Source organism: Protopterus annectens, chromosome 13.part0 (assembly GCF_019279795.1).
Source record: "Protopterus annectens isolate FY-2018-M chromosome 13.part0, PAN1.0, whole genome shotgun sequence".
Taxonomy (NCBI): Eukaryota; Metazoa; Chordata; order Ceratodontiformes; family Protopteridae; genus Protopterus; species Protopterus annectens.
The window spans coordinates 1,257,075,495-1,257,092,534 of NC_056747.1; the positions used below are offsets into that span (position 1 = coordinate 1,257,075,495).

The window sequence follows — 17,040 nt, forward strand, 5'->3', positions numbered from 1 at the left end:
TTTTCATGTAAGGAGTTTCAAAAAAAGTGGCCATATGCTACCTTATTCTGATGCCCATGATCTCTCTCAATTGAGTCATTGGAGCCTCCACTCAAAATCCAAGTTGGATCCAAAGCCATCTGGCTCCAAGGTTTCTTCAGCATCCTTTAAAATGTATTTAGATCAGTTCTTTGGCTCTGAAGGTGTTTCCTCTGGTGAAATACTGCATTTATAGATCCAGCTCCTAGGGTCCTGCCTCCCTTCCTTGAGATAGTGGTCAAAGTTTCCATCTATTGCCTTCCAGGTATTTCGCCGAAGCAGACTTGAATAAAATGAAGATATCCTATTCCTATGTTGCTGTATTCTTGTGGGATTTCTTGTCCTCGTGCAACTTGTACGTTGGCTCCTATACAAAAGCTTCAGCTTGGCTGTTGCAGCTGTGTGGGACGTCACATGTAAGGCCATAAACCAGGAGCCTTAAATGTGACGTCTGAATGCACAATCCTGTTTACTTTTCTGGTGCAGACCGCATCGTGTTTGCTCCTTCACATCAAACATCTTAGTTAAGTAACCCATTGGGTTTTTTTCATATCTGATATTGCTTAGGCACTTGCTTGTTGTAGCAATTTATAGCCAATGTCAGAAAAAAGGGTAAATGCCAATGCGGGTGCCAGATACCCTGTAAAGACTCCCATGATCAGTGTGTGTTTTGCTTAGGCTGGTAGCATGACCATTCCACTTGCTCCATTTTTCAGTCGTTTGTGCCGAAGACCCTATGTAGCAGTCTAGCCGAACTTCACCTCTTAGAAAACCAGCGCCTTAAGTAGTTGACCTTAAGAATGGATCCCGCCCCATCCTCCACAGCTCTACTTTGCTCAGCCCTAGGCCTGCTTCAGCCTCTTCCCTACTGACACCTAAGGTTGGAGAAGAGCATGATGCATCCTTTCTCCTCTGAGGACTCCATATCTTAAACCTCCCAAATTGCTTCACCCCATGAGTATTCTCCTGATGAGGAATCTGTAGAGGGAGATTCACCCCCCTGAGGATATCACTTTTGGTGAGACGGTTGTCAAAATGAGACTACTTCAAATGGGATACCTCTCAAATGTCTGATGCCCAAAAGAGGTATTTTGAGCTTCAAGTAGAATACCCCCTTCTGCTGTTCCACCAGTGCTGCCTGGATGCCTTTAATTCTGCACCCAAGTCTCCAGACTCAACAGCCACCTGCCCCCAAGTGACCAGATCACTTTTACAAGGTGACTGACTGCAGACAGTCAAACCACCGTTGGCAGAACCAGCAGTGATTGCCACCTGCCAGGATAAGCAATCTAGTCTCCTTCCCTCCTCACTCCTACCCACTGATGAACAAATCTATGGATAGGCTTGGTAAGGACTACACCTCCACTTGCGTCTGACAGTTAATGGCTCTGAAAAGCTCATCTGACTAAATATGCTCTGGACTGGGTGTCTCAAGCCTCTTCCATGCTGGCCACTATCCCTGACTGCCCCATTAAGGCTGACATCAACAAACTCTCTGGCTACACAAGTGGCCAGAGACACTATTAGATGCAGCTATGATGCTGCAGAAGCATCTGCTTGTTCTGCAGTATCTGCCTCTGTCCTTAGGAGATATTGGCTGAGACTTCCAAATCTCCCAGAAGAATAAGTCAAAGTTCTTGGATTTCCCCTGGACTGTGTTTTCCTTTTTTTGAAAACAGTCTGCAGATGTTGAGAATCTGCAATAAAAATTGCAGGACCCAAAACATTTATCTGTGTCCCTCATTCAAGTACTACAGAAACTGTCCAGCTAAAGCCACCCTTGTAAGGCGAAACCCAGCCCAGTTGGGTACTTCCTTTTCATGATCCAGAAGAGGTGCTAGAAGGCGCACCACTTAAGACCTGCTGCCCTGTATCTTCAACCTAGACTGCTTTTTCAGGACAGATGAGGCCCCAACAATGTGACAGCCTTGCCCCCCTACCACTGTCGGCATGCCTTTCCAACTGCCTCCCCTCATGGGAAACCATAATCTTGGAGTAATGGGTACCAACTATAATACAAGGGATATTTCCTCTCCTAGAAAGAAAAAACACCCATGAGAGGCATCCCTTTCCCTCCAAAAAAAAAAAAGCATCTCCTTCCACAGGTTCTGACATATCTGCTGAAGCTGGGTACCATGGAGCCTGTCCCTTCAGGACAGGAAAGAAAAGGTTTCTACTCCAATCTCTCCCTGGTTCCCAAGAAAGACTGCCCTTGGAGAATCATCTTAGATCTCTCCTTAAATCTTTACCTTCAGGTGCCCACCTTTAAAATGCTGTTAATTCCAATTCTGCGTTCTCTCATACCAGCCAAAGGCCTTAATGACCACCTTGGACCTAAAGGATGCCTACCTACACATACCCATCAAAACTTCTCACAGCTTTCTATATTTCTCTGGGCCCTACTCTCATTTACATTTTACTGCTTTGCCCTTTGGTTTGTCCCCCCACCCTGTGTTCAGAAAATGCCTGGCCCCAGCCATTGCCTTCTGCCGAACTCGGGTAATTAAGATTTACCCCTATCTAGACATCCTAATAATGGCAAAGTCCAAAGATACCCCCTCAAATCATCTGCACTTCACCATGTCCCTCTTACAAGTCTAGAGTTCACCCTCAACCTTCCAATGTCATCCTTGAACCCAGACCAGGACATGATTTTTCTGGGTTGCAGAAACCAAACAGAATGAAGGCTTTCCGCAAATGTCCTATCCCTGACTTCCCACTTCAAAAGAGCTGCTACAGACACTGGCAATAACTGCAAGGCAATTCCTTTGACTCCTGGGCTTAATGGCGGCAACTATTCCTATGTTCCCACTGGCCAGAATGAATATGCGCAAGCTACAGTGGTACCTCAGAAACCTTTGGTCCCAGCAACAGAATTACTTGGAGCAAGTAATCCCCCTCCCTTATGTAAAGAGGTCAGCTGGTGGATCCAAGTCCAACTAAACCTGGGGCTTCCACTCCCACCCACCAACCAAGGTAATGCATACAGATTCCGGATGGGGAGCAACACTTGCATCTTACAGGATTCAAGCAACTTGGCAATGTTGTACCTCAAACAGGAGGGGACAAAGGCCTATCAGCTGTGCAGACTAGCCCTGCTGATATGGGATCTAGCCTCTCACCACAACTTGTCCCCGCAGGCAACCAACATTCTCTCGCACGACAAGCAAGCAGATTGTTTAAGCAGGACATCCTTTCCACAACACGAATGGATGCTGGACAGGACTGTCTTAAATATTGTCCACGGGAGGGGCATTCCTCAGACATGTTCGCCTCCCCCAGAACAGGCAGCTGCAGACCTTGTGCTCAAAGACCTACTCCCCTCTAGCCTGAAGAGTAGACTTTCAACATCTCTTGGGAGGGGAAGTTTCTTTACCCCCACCCCCCCACCCCACTTCCCACTGATTCAGAAAGTCCTCCTGGAAGTCAGAGAAATCTTGACGCTCTACTGGCCAAGGCAGCACTGGTTCCCCCTACTTCACAATCTAGCCAAGGGCAATCACTACAATTTACCCTACAAGGTGGACCTCCTGACACAAGAAACGGGAACTCTCATCCACCCACACTTGCAGATGTTGTCCCTGGCACTGTGGGTGATAAACTTTTGATTCCATTTGGACACTCCTACTCAGGACGTGCCATCAGTCCTGAGGGAAGCCAGGAAACCTACAATAAGAATCATAATTAGCTAAATGGGAGGATTTACTAAGTGGTGTCTAGACGAGGGAAGGGACCCTTGCATTGCTGACCCCCTAGTTTTTGTCCACTGATTAAAAGTGGACTTTCTGTTCGGTGAAAGTACACTTCCACTGTCAGCCTGCTTTCCTTGACCCTCCCTTGCTAGCCAGGTTTGATGTAAAACTCTTCCTTAAAGGGGTGTTGCACATTATACTTCCAAAAAAGCCTGTCCCTCTTTCCTGGGACTTTAACTTCATCCCATACCAAACACCCATTTGAACCTGCTGTGACTGCTTCCCTTCAGATGTGTATATGAAAAACAGTCCTAGTGGCTATCACTTCGGCCAGAAGGGTTTCAGAGCTGCAAGTCTTAATGGCTTGCCCACCCTATACCACTCACCACAAAGACAGGGTAACCGTAAGAACTAACCCCTCTCAGCCAGAAGGGTTTCAGAGCTTCAAGTCTTAATGGCTTGCCCACCCTATACCACTCACCACAGACAGGGTAACTGTAAGAACTAACCCCTCCTTCACGCCCAAGGTGGTCAATGATTTGTAATTAAACCAATCTGTCCACCTTCCCACTTTCTTTCCCTCTCCCACCAATTAAGAGAAGAGGATACTTCACTCCTGTATGTACACAGACTAAGTTTATCTAAAAACCAAATCCATTAGGAAATCAAAACTCTCATTCTTTCCCAGAGCATTGGGCAAGGCAGTCTCCAAACCATCACATGTTGGATCAGGAAAGCTATCTGTCTTTGCTACCTCCACCATAGGAAAAATCCCCCAGTGGGAGTAAAAGCCCATTCCACCAGGGCAATGGCCACCTCCAAGGTTTTCCTAAAAGGTCTTGACATGGCTCCGGTTATAGAAGCAGCCACATGGCCCACTATCCACACTTTCACCAAACACTACAAGCTAGACCAGGTCTTCAGAGCATGTGCAGGATTCACCAGGGTAATTCTACAGGGCTTTGTAGAATCTTTTGCATTCACCACCCTTTCATCCATCTAAGCTGTGGTACACTACCACAACAAGAATACTGCAACATAGGAATAGGATATAGAATAGTTGTGTAAAATCTTACCATAATCGTAGATGTCCTCTTCCATGTTGCAGCATTCCTTTCCACCCACCAATAACCCCCTTATTCTTTCATCCCAGCATGTCTCTAGGTCCTAATTTTACACCTTTCACCCTGGACCTGTCAATACTACAGAAGGACCCCAGGGTCCCATACCCAATTCCACTGGCTCCTCCTCCTGCTGGGCCTTCTACTCTGACTGCTGAGCTTCAAGTTCTGAGGATTGTGTGGTTCTGTATAGGAGCAGACTTATGAGTTGCCTGAGGGCAGGAAATCCCACAACAAGAATACCACAACATGGAAAAGGACATCTATGGTTATGGTATTTTACACAACTATTTTCTGTTTGTGCCGATACTGATTGGAGGAGATGTTCATCGTGCATACAGCTGCACTCATAACGGATGGGTTTTCCTGCAGTCAGGCGGGTTATCGGTCGGCCGAATTCCAAAGTCTAGGTCCGGCGTCGGATGTTGTCGCTTCTTCCCTGACGTCAGTGCGACAGGGGTATAAAAGAACCAGCCAACGCCATTTTCTTCAGTCTTTCTTGCCGCGCGGTGCCCAAAGCAGAAGCAGTTCGCAAGTGCCAGTCGGCCAGCTCCTGAGATTACGAATATTTTTCAACCAATGTCTTCTTGAAAGCTAAGTACCCCGTTGGGGAAACTTTTCTTGCCTCTGACAGATGTCAGACAGTTAATTGCATTTCATGTGGGAAGGAGATACCGCATAAGGATTTTCATTCCCTCTGTATTCCTTGCTTAGGCCCAGACCACGACGTCTCGGCCTATCATTTTTGTGCTACATTCAACAGACGCACTAAGCGTCGAGCGGAGTTCGCCCAACACTATTTTGGCAAAAAGTTTAATTACATTATGTCGTTGGATACTCCGACTCCAGTTTTGAGTAAGACGCAAAGATAAGGACTGACGTACGAGGTCCGCGACTTCTATAGACACCACGCTAAAGCAGACTACGGGTGTTCCGGTTCTCAGTGAGGCGCCTACACAGCCCCTGACTACCGATGACACTTCATTGGCGGTGTCTTCTGTGCCCGAGGTTGCAGGCTCTTCGGCCCATACCCAGACTACAGATACCGAAGCCACTCTTGGCGGAGAAACTCAGAGTTTAGACGGGCCTGCCACTTCTCAAGGTGTCTTCAGGCTGCCTTCATTTTCCATCAAGGCTTTCACTAAGTCTAAAGCAGCCATGCATACTAAAAGACAAGCTCCACAGGGCCTTTCTCAAGGCCCCATGCCTAAAAAGCAGATGCTCAAAATGGCTGAGGATTTGATTACTCTTATCAGGGGTTCTCAACCCCCCTTGGACGAAAGCCCCAGAGTGGAGGAAGAATACCCTTCCTCGGACCAGGCCTCCATTACTTCAGAACATTCTGAAGACCAGTAACATTCATAATCCCCTTTTGAAGATTCTGATGCAGAGGAGTCCATTCCCTCTGTCTCCCACCCTGAGGATTACTCTCTTGGGGAAACCTTACATACCTTGAGGGAACACTTCCACTGGGAAGGCCAAGAGTACTCAGACTCCAAGAAAAGGCTTAGGGATTTCCTCTTGCTCCCTCAGCACAGGCCTCTGGCTATACCTCCGGTCTTAGACATACTAGATGATGTGTATTCGGAGGCCAGCCTTAACCCAGATTCATTACCTCCAGCTCCAGTCAAGCCTGACGGGTATTACCAGGTTCCTGATTCACACCAATTCCTATACAAAAGCCATGCGGCTGACCCAGAAACTATTTCACAGGGTCCCAAGGGAATTGAGGCCTCCACTGCTAAAAATCCATTACCTTCAGAGAGAGATTCCAGAGCTTTAGAAAGGTGGGAGGAAAAGGTATACACCTCTGCCACCTTAACCATGAGGGCATTAAACTGTCAGTTCCATATGTTAAAGTACCAACAGTTTCTGTTATCACAGTTGAAAAGCAAAATGTCACAACCTGAACAACCAGACTTGAAGGAGTTGCAGAATTTGTTGCATAGTGCAGAGCAAGTGGGTAAACATACCTTGCAATGTGGTTTTGATGCTTTAGAGGCCTCATGTAGAGCTGCTGTTACAGGATCAGTCATACGTAGACATGCTTGGCTCAGAGCAAACCTTGCCAGATCATGTCAAAGCTAAATTACTAGATGCACCTCTTCAAAAAGATGTATTGTTTGGTGTTAAAGCTGAGGAGGTAGTAAAGAAAATGGAGGAAAAGGCAAAATCAATGCAAACAGTGAAAGATTTCCTACAGGTACAACCTCCACGTTTCAGTAGAAATTGGCCTTCAAAAAATTGGTCCTTTCCAGCCACTGACAGACCCCCAAAGAGGTAGACACAGGCGCCCTAGGGGTAGAGGGCAATCTCAAGGATCATTGAGGCAGACAATGGCAAGCACCTACACAGAGGTGGTGAGGGTAGTTCACAGCCATTCCGAAAGCAGAACCAATGACTTCCCCTTTGCATGCCAAGCAAGGCTCAAATGGCAGCACCTTTAGGCGGAAAACTGGCATTTTCGAAAAATTGGCATATTGTCACAAAAGACAAATGGATCCTGGACATTATAGACAGAGGCTACAGATTCCACTTTCACACCCTTCCAAAAATGAGAGGCATGCCAAACCTGCCACACAAAGGGCAGAGGCACAAAAACAAATTTCAGATCTCATGGACATGAAAGCTATTCAAGAGGTACCTGCACAAGAACAGGGTCAAGGTTTTTATTCCAGACCCTTCCTGGTACCAAGGAAGGGCAAAGATTGGAGACCTATTTTGGACCTATCTATCCTAAACACATTTTTACTTGTGCCAAAATTCAAGATGCTCACATTACAGCAGCTTCTTCCCATGCTGGGCAAGGAGTCTTGGCTGGTAACATTTGACCTCAAGGAGGCATACCTGCATGTCCCAATCGGACAAGATTGCAGAAGATACCTCAGATTTCTTGCAGGTTCAACCCATTATCAATCTGCATTGCCCATTGGCTTATCTACTGCGCCAAGAGTGTTCACGAAATGCCTGGCATCAGTAATTGCCTACTGCAGACTTCAAGGGATACAAATATACCCATATTTGGACGACTGCCTGATCCAAGCGGACAGCAAGCACATACTTCTGGAACATCTGGCGTCTGTAATAATGTTGAATTCTCTGGGATACACAGTCAACAAAGAAATCGTGGCTAATACCCTCTCAAACAGTATTTTTCCTGGGTGCCAGCTTGAATACAAATACCCAGATGGCCTACCTCACGCCAGAGAAACAAGGGCAACTAACTCAATACTTCAGAAAACTGGCAACCTTCACCAGGCTGACTGCAAGGAAAATCCTGCAGGCTATGGGATTCATGGCATCTTGCATCTTGCTAATCCCATGTGCAAAGCTGCATATGAGGAAACTTCAATGGTACCTAAAAAAAACCTATGGTCTCAACACAGCCACAGTTTGGAAACAATTATACCGCTGATTCCATGTCTTCAAAAGGAATTTCTGTGGTGGGCTCAAGCATGCCAAAGAAACACAGGTCTCCCATTCTGCAAGCCTCAAGCAAATCAAGTCATCACAACAGACGCCTCGGACTACGCCTGGGGGGTGCACATGACAGATCGGTGCATTCAGGGCAAATGGTCCCAAAAAGAAAAGCACCTACACATCAATCAGAAAGGAAATGCTAGCAGTAATAAATGCTATTATGGCTTTCAAAGACCTACTGCATCCAGGCCAGCTATTGATAAGGACAGACAACACCACAGTGATGTGGTACATAAACAGGGAGGAACCCATTCATATCCCCTATGCAGGCTAGCCATGTCTCTTTGGAACATGGCTCTGGAATTACAAATCGAACTTCAAGCACAGTACCTGCCAGGTAAGGAAAACGCTCTGGCAGACAACCTAAGTAGAAATATGACTGATCCACTCGAATGGAAGTTGCATCCTCAAGTTTTTACAAAGATAATTCAAGCATGGGGAAGGCCAGACATAAATCTCTTTGCCACCCACAGAAATCACCAATTGACAATTCTGCTCAGGGACCTTTCATCCACAGGCCTGGAAAGTGGACGCACTTTGTTGGATAACAATGACAGTTTATGCCTTTCCACCTCTTCCTCTGCTGCCCAAAGTTCTGTTAAAAACCAGAGCAGACGGACCAAAGATGATTCTCATTGCTCCAGATTGGCCAAGACAACACTGGTACCCACTCCTGAGGAGCCTGACGCATTCCCCACCATGGATCCTGCCTCTAATGCCTACTGACTCAGCACAACTTCAAAACTCTTCAGTCAGCTGAAAAAACACAATCTAGCCGCATGGAAGATTCCTTAAATTCACAACAGACCCTACTCTCCAAGGAGGTGCAGGATGTCATTTTGGAGGCCAGAAGGCCTTCTACTAGAAAAGCCTACTCCGCAAAATGGAAACTGTTTTGTGCCTGGAATCAGAAAAAGGGTCAGAATCCTGGAATACTGAATTTACCTCAAATATTAAAGTACCTAGCTGAGATGCTAAGCAGTGGACTTTCTCCTCCATCAAAATCCATGCCTCCGCCATTTCTGCAGAATACAACACTGATCCTCCTTTATTCTCTCACCCCCTCTTAAGACAGTTCCTCAGAGGGGCTAAGAATATAAAACCCCCAAGGAAACAATCAGTACCTGCTTGGGACCTCAATTTCATTCTAGAAAAACTGACCTTGCCTCCTTTTGAGCCAGCTGCTTCAACAGAACTGCAATATTTGTCCTGGAAAACAGCCTTCCTTCTGGCTATCACCTCAGCTCGCAGGGTTTCGGAACTACAAGCCCTCATGGCTGTGCAGCCTTTCATCATTTTCCATCAGGACAGAGTTTCCTTACGAACCAATCCTTCCTTTATGCCAAAGGTAGTATCCAGGGTAGCCTTGAATCAGGCTATCCATGTACCTACCTTTTACCCTAATCCTCAAAACAAAGGGGAGAGACTACTACATTCATTGGACGTTCACAGACCGCTACGTTATTGGACAGAACAAAGCCTTTCAGAAAATCAGAGCAACTCTGTGTCCTATGCTACAGGAGCTCAAGGGAAGCCTATTTCCAAACAGACAATCTCAAAATGGATAGCCCACTGCATACGTTTTTGTTACTCTCCATGGTAAAACTGTACCTGCAGGCATCAGATCTCACTCCACAAGGGCCACAGCTACCTCTGCAGCTTTCCTCCAGGGGGGTTCCTACCAAAGATATTTTGGAAGCAGCCACTTGGAGTTCTGTACATACTTTCTCCAAGCACTATCACCTACCATTATACTCCAAATCTAGAGCAGGATTTGCCACTGCAGTCTTGCAGGGCATCCTGGCTCCTCCTAGTTCCACCTAGTGCCTACCACCCCCTTTTTTAGCTTTGGGATTCTACCCATTTGTTTTGACTGCAGCTGTATGCACGATGAACATAGTACAGTTTTGTACCTACCATAAATGTAGATGTTAGAGTGCTAATACAGCTGCAGTCCAAGTTTCCCTCCCTCCTTCCCCTCTTGGGACAGGCCTAATGGCTAACACCTCCTCATACAACCTGATTGGGGTATTCTTTTATGGTGTATTTGCAACTACTGTGTTTTGATTATATTGCATTATTACATAAATTTATGTATTGCCTTCCTTCTGGGGGCACCTGACATCTGGGGCAAGAAAAACTGAAGAAAATGGCGTCGGCTGGTTCTTTTATACCCCTGTCGCACTGACGTCAGGGAAGAAGCGACTACATCCGACGCTGGACCTAGACTTTGGAATTCAGCCGACCGAGGACCTGCCTGACGGCAGGAAACCCCATCTTTTATGACTGCGGCTGTATTAGCACCCTAACATCTACATTTATGGTAGGTACCAAACTGTACTTTCTGGTTCTGACCCTTTTGGCTTAGGAAGTCTTCACTGGCTGCTTCTATTAAACATTTAATTTTGGAGTCCTTTGATCAGAGTTTGCGAAGACTGGTTGAGATCGGAGTACTGGTGTAGTTGAAGCCTGAGCATTCAAACATTTGGATCCAAGTTCGGAGCAGAGTAGCTGTATGAGCTGGCGTGCCCTAGTTGGATCAGAGGTGTTGGAGTAGACTGAAGTTTTTGAAGCCATCTCTGCACCTCTTAGCCTCAGCCCTGCACAGCTCTGTTCTGGCTTCTGCCTTGGGTGGATTGCTTTTGGGACAGATGGAGCTGATGGCACAGAAGCATGGCTTTTCTTTCTGCTTCCCCTTCTCCAGGATAGTCTGCCTTTGCAGTAGGGGAGAGTTTTCTGCTTGAGGGGCGACAGGATGGTCTCTTCCCGTTGGATCTTCAACATCCTGTGTGAATCTGTAGCAAGACCCTCAACAATTGACTACACAGCCAATCTAACCCCTCCAGACTACCTAGCAGGATATTACTCTCCTGCTTCCCTGGAACATCCCACTTAGTGCAAACAGACACTTGGATCCCCCTCAGTTTGTCAGAGTTAGATGAAGAGAAAGGATTCCCTAAACGTCCTGGTCTTCTGTTGCAGCATTTCCAACAAGGGAATTCCCTGCTGTAGGTGACTAGTCTAGCAGTACACAAGACTTCACTACTGTAGGGTTCATGGTACATTGCATGAATGCACGCACCATCTTTAGAACTTCTCTGCCACCAGATCCAAACGCCAGTTGCCAGTGCATGGTCTGACTGGTTTGCAATTCAGAAAGGTGCCCCATTGTGGGAATTTGCTATTGTCTGATTACGGCTCATGTAGTCCAAGAGGAGCAAGGGCCAATGTGGATGATAAATTCCACACAAGGATAGCCACCTCCAGTGCCTGTTCTGTGTAGGCCCAAACCACGACCACAAAAACTGCTGTACTTTTCGGGCATTGGTCCGAAAGACTAAGCCGATTATCCTCCCTAGCTGTCTACCTTGAGAATTGACTAAAGCTGCTAGAAAAAGGCTACGCCGGATCCTTGTGGCCGAAAGTCAGCTTTGAAGAAGGCTAAAAAGCAAAGGCCTGAACCTTCTGCTGCACCTGTGGATACAGACTCCTCTCAACATGGAGGACAGCCCTGGAGACTTGCCTGCTTCACATTTCAGATCTGCAGGCTGAACCTTATGTCCAAGTCAACTTGGATCCAAGCATTAGCACATGCAGAGGCAGAGCAGGTATGTTTGAGGAGAACCACAGCTCATGATTATGGAAGGTCCTAAGGGGGGGTTCCACATATCCTTGTTAAAGGACAATGGGATTCTATTAAATGCTCAACTTCTGTCCTTTCTCCCCATTTATTGTCCTGGTGTGAATAAACACAGCATTTTAAAGTTTTAAATTGACTTTCTCTTTACTAGAACAGTACCTTACTGTACTGTGGTGGTTTCACTTTCCAAAAACTTTATCCATCCTGGAAAAGTCTCCAATTCATTGTCTTCCAATGTCCCTGAATGCAGGTGGTTTTCTGGCAAATTCCCTCCCCAGACTGACATCACCATAACCGTCCTAAATACCCGCCCATGCTGTAAGTAGCTCCCTTGTCCTTCCCTCTACCCATACAGAAAGTAAAGGCTAGAAGAAAATAGTAAGAGTCAAGACTCCTGCTGTGAATTATCAATCACAGCAGGCAACAGCTCGGGTTACCCTTGGCACTTTGATAGTCTGACAGTAAAAAGCACTTTGAAGGTCTGTTTTATGGCATTTGCCTTGGTCCTAGAACAGCATGAAATGTTGATTAAAAGTGAGACAGCAGTGTATTAATGTAAAATCAATGCAGTGACATGTGTTTTAAGAGAGGACTACATGATTTAACTTTTTACAGACCAGCACTGCATTGTGGGATACCTGAGGACGAAATCGGAATTACTTCAGGATGCCAGGCCCCATGTGGCCAGACTTGGAAATTACATAAAAAAATATTTACTCTGTTAATAGTCCCAGAGTGGTTAAAATGTAGGAGACACCAATCTGATAAAATAAACATGTTTTGAGTCTGTGGGTGCAGTTCTCTAACGAAGAGGTAGATTCTGACCTGATCTAATGTAGGCCTGTGGGGCCTTCCTATCCTACATAAAGCTGACTTGCATGGGAAAAAGAAACATGCATTTTCTCTGGTGATTGGCAGCAGTTCACACAACATTCAGTGCTCTTCTGTCACTTGGGCCTCCTTCAGGTTTTACAGCACCCCGCACACCCCAGTACCGGTCTCTCCACTTAAAAGAAACTAGGAAGGGATAAAATGTCTAGCAAAATTTCATCTTTCAAGTTGATTGTGTATATACTATTCCTATGCTTAACTGATAGGAGGCAATTTCCTCCAACTTGTCAAATCTCTGATAAAGCCACTGTTAAACCTTGCTAACTCCTTTTACTTTAGAGAGTTTGTGCAGTTATCATAATATTCAACCTATTCTATAATTTAGTATTTTCAAACTTTATAACTATTATAACAATACTCTAACATGTGAAGCTTTTCTCCCCAGGAGTCAACTGAAAAAGGACACATGGTGCCCAGTTGGACAATCCTGGCAAACAAAATAATCCAAGGAAGAGGCATCTTCCAGGGATGAGTCCCTGGCTTACTTTTTCTCAGATCCCTTCCCCCTTGTGTTATGCCTCCCCTGAAGAATGGAATGGTAAGACTCACCAGTGGAAGGCATGTTCTTTGTAGAGACCCTAGCTAAGATGAGCGACCAGATACTTGGGTGCTATCCCATTTAAACTGAAGTACAAAGATACTATGATCTATTACAGGTGTAATTACTTGTACAATCAGCTCACTCTCCTGTCTTGCCTGCCTTCCTCGATGCTTTTGCCTCTGCTTCATAGGCACCAGATTCACAGCCACCAAAGCCAGACTGCTTCTGCAAGGTCCCATAGGACTGAATTTCTCATAGGATGTCTTCCTGCAGGTCCTTCAGTAATTTGTGGCTTTTGACAAGCCATCAAAATGGCTTCTCTACTATCCTGTTACTATCGGATAAGGATAGCGTGGATCCTATATAGACTAGGCAAAGTGGTACACTTCTGCCACTCAACCATTCAGGGCCGTAAATTACCGAACACAATGACCAAATTCACTTCAGAACTTCTCCCATCTTTCACAGGTAAATGCAGGTGTACCAAAGTCAGAAAATTAAAACCTTGGCTAATTTGCTAGGTGCTTCTCTGGTAGCATGTCAATCTATAAAATGCAGCAGTGAAACTGCAAAGGTTTCTGCCAGAGCAGCTGCTTCTAGATCGGCAAGAGTTTCTTGGCTAAGACTTCAACCCTTACTGGAGGACAAATACCAAACTTGTGGATGTACCTGCTGGCGATTCTGCTTTGTTTGGACCTGTACCTGCTAACCTTTTTCAAATCCTTGCAGGAAAAGGGTTAAGGAACTGTTGGATTTGAAACAATTGTTTTCCCAGTACCCAAGTTCTGAAGAAATTAAGCTACGAAACAACCCAGAACAAAAAAATGATACGAGACCAGAAGAGCCTAGGGGACCCACTGGCAGCCCTTCCATCTGTTACCCTTTCCAGACCAGCTTTCCTATCCAATTTTTCCAGTGCCTCCCCCTATCCCTACCAGCCTGGGAAAACATGACCCAAGATGCGTGGGTACTCAGTTGTTCAAAAAGGGTCCTTCATTGTGTGGGATTAAATGCCTTTTTTCAGGGGCATCCCTCAACCTTCCAGGGAACAGCTTGTCTTTTTCCCAAAAGATGTTAAACTTATTGAACCAAGGGACCATTTAGTGTCAGCAAAAATCAAAGGATTTTATTCCAGGTTGTTACTGGTGCCCAGGAAGGAAGGTCCCTGTAGACCTGTCCTCTACGTGTCCCATCTGAACACCGCTAGTACCCACTTCCTGCATACTGACCCTCCAGACTCTCCATACATTCTGCCCCAAGCCTTCATTACACTGGATATTAGATTCACATCTGCACAGTCCCATCCATCACAACTACAGGAAGTTTACACTTTGTCATGGAATTTTCAGATGTCCTATTCCCATGTTTCAGTATACTGCATATGGGTTTACCCTTCAGTCTTTTGCACGTATGGCCAGTATCCAAAAGATCAGTCCTTCTGTGGTGCATGAAGTCTGACACAAGCGAGTTTTCACGGGCCATAACAGTGACGTCTGCACGCACCAGCCTCAGCTTTTCAGCTGCCAATCGTACACCAGGTGTTCCTGCTACCTCTGACATCTGATTAGTTTATCAGATAAGTACCCTGTTGGGTACCTGTAGTCCTAACATTTTAGTATTGCTTGTTCATGTCATCCAGTAAGGGTAAGTCAGTGTGGCTGCCAAATCTCTCATAAGAACACCCACAATAAGTGCCTTTTCTGCTTGGGATGGTCCCATGACCGTAAGGCCTGTCAGATTTGCCAGGCGTTCGTGCCTAAAACATTGCGTAGTCGCTTATATGCGCTTAATCTTCTTGAAAACAATCTGAAGCAGCTTGCGTTGCAGTTGGAGGGCTCCTCAGGTGTCTGCACAGAACCGCCAAAAAAAGGTCAGAACCTTACAGCCTTAGTCTGCTGCTGAGTCTCTGGCTGATCCCCCAACCTGTGGCTGACATCTCTCAGGATGCTGCACTATGCTTGGGCAGGTGCATGTCTGCAGAGAGTATTCTGGTGCCGATCGCAGTTTTTTTTTTTTTTTGGGGGGGGGGGGGTTGCATTTTCCGAGGAACCGTCTGAGCTATCAGAGCTTCTGCAATCTGCGGTTTCTAGACAGATGTCCACAGGCCGTCTTAAAACAGGGAAATCATTTCTCCCCCTACAAAAAGCATGCCTGATTGGCAAGCTTTGTCTGGCCTCAGTGCCATAAAGGCACTGAAAAGTCTCTAACCACTGCTGTTACTGGTCCAAACTCCTCTTCTGAGCCCTAGGCCTTCTACACCTGGCTGACTTGGAAAGAGGAAGTTTTTTTTATCACATTCCTCTGAGATCTTTCGTACAACGCGCAACTTTCCTCCGTTGAGATGTGGATCCCCAGAGGAAGAGTCTGTGGACCCTGTGAACCCTGACTCTCCAGCTGAAGACCTGACATTTAATGAGACAAGGATGAAGGACCAATTTAAATGAGAATAGAAATGACTGAGGTACAAAAGAGGTACTATGACCTCATTCAAATGGAAATCCCTAGTCCATCTACTGTTCCTCCTATTTTGCCTGCCTTTTTAGATTCCTTTTCTGCATCTCTGAATGCTGACTCCCAACCTCCTGCCCCATGCAGATCAGACAGGCTTTACAAAGTGCCTGACACTAAGCATATTTATTTTTATTTATTTTACATTTGTTGACCAGGAAATTTCAACTGGACCATCCTGACGCAATAGCTTCCAAACTCCTACATACCACCATTCCCCCAGCTGATAGACAGCAAAACAATGGAAAGGTTGGGGAAAATATAAAAGATGCATACCTCTGCCACCTTTCCCTTCAGAGCTGCAAACTACCAGAACCACATGGTCAAGTATACATTGTCCCTCTTAGTCTGCCGCCAAACACCTGGTAAATATTCCATACTCCCCTGCCAAAGCATCACTGTCCTTTCTCCTGGCTGTCTCCTCCCAGGTAGCCAGACAGTGTAGCTACGATGCTGCTGAATCTTTTGCTAGGTCAGCAGTATCTGCCTTGCACAGATGCTCTTGGCTTTGCCTACAACCTCTGCCAGATTTCAGGGCAAAGCTCAATGATTATCCTTTGGGTAATGCACTCTTTGGTTCTAAGGTGGCAGACCTTTTTATATCCCTGCAACAAAAGGGAAAAGTAGGACCTGAAGCATTTACTAGTTTCTCCTATCTGAGTTTCACAAACTATCCAACAAAACCCAGTTTATTAGAAAGCACTCCCACCCTGCTCTTTCAAGGCCTCATAATCCCACAAGGAAACGGCTCCCTCCAGCTTGATCATGCCCTCCCTCTAGCCAGAGGGCCACCTTTCAGGACAGGGCAGGTAGCATCTGACTACCTGCCCACCGCTGCCTCCTCCACCTTCTGTACCATGGTCCGCTTGCCTCAGTCTCCCTGTTTGGACCCATCTCACCTCACACAAGTGGGTCCCTGTCTATGCTTCTGGATATCCTCTCCCATAGGGCTAGGCATTCCTCAACCACCTGCTCAGCAACTGCACCTTTTGTGACTGGTAGTCCAGATTCTGTTAGATCAGGGCAGCATAGAGACAGCTCCCTCTACTGCAAAAGGAAGATTCCTAAACGTCCATACCTTCAAAATGCTAACTGCCAGCCCTTTTCTCTCATTATGCCACAAGGATTCCTGGCTACTTTAGATGTAAA

The 17,040-nt window shown here is 46.1% G+C and overlaps 1 protein-coding gene across 1 annotated transcript in view; it reads left to right on the top strand.

The window, feature by feature from the left end:
- Positions 1–17,040, top strand: part of KPNB1 (karyopherin subunit beta 1) — a 2,271,876-nt gene that overhangs the window by 902,950 nt on the left and 1,351,886 nt on the right. The window lies entirely within an intron of this gene.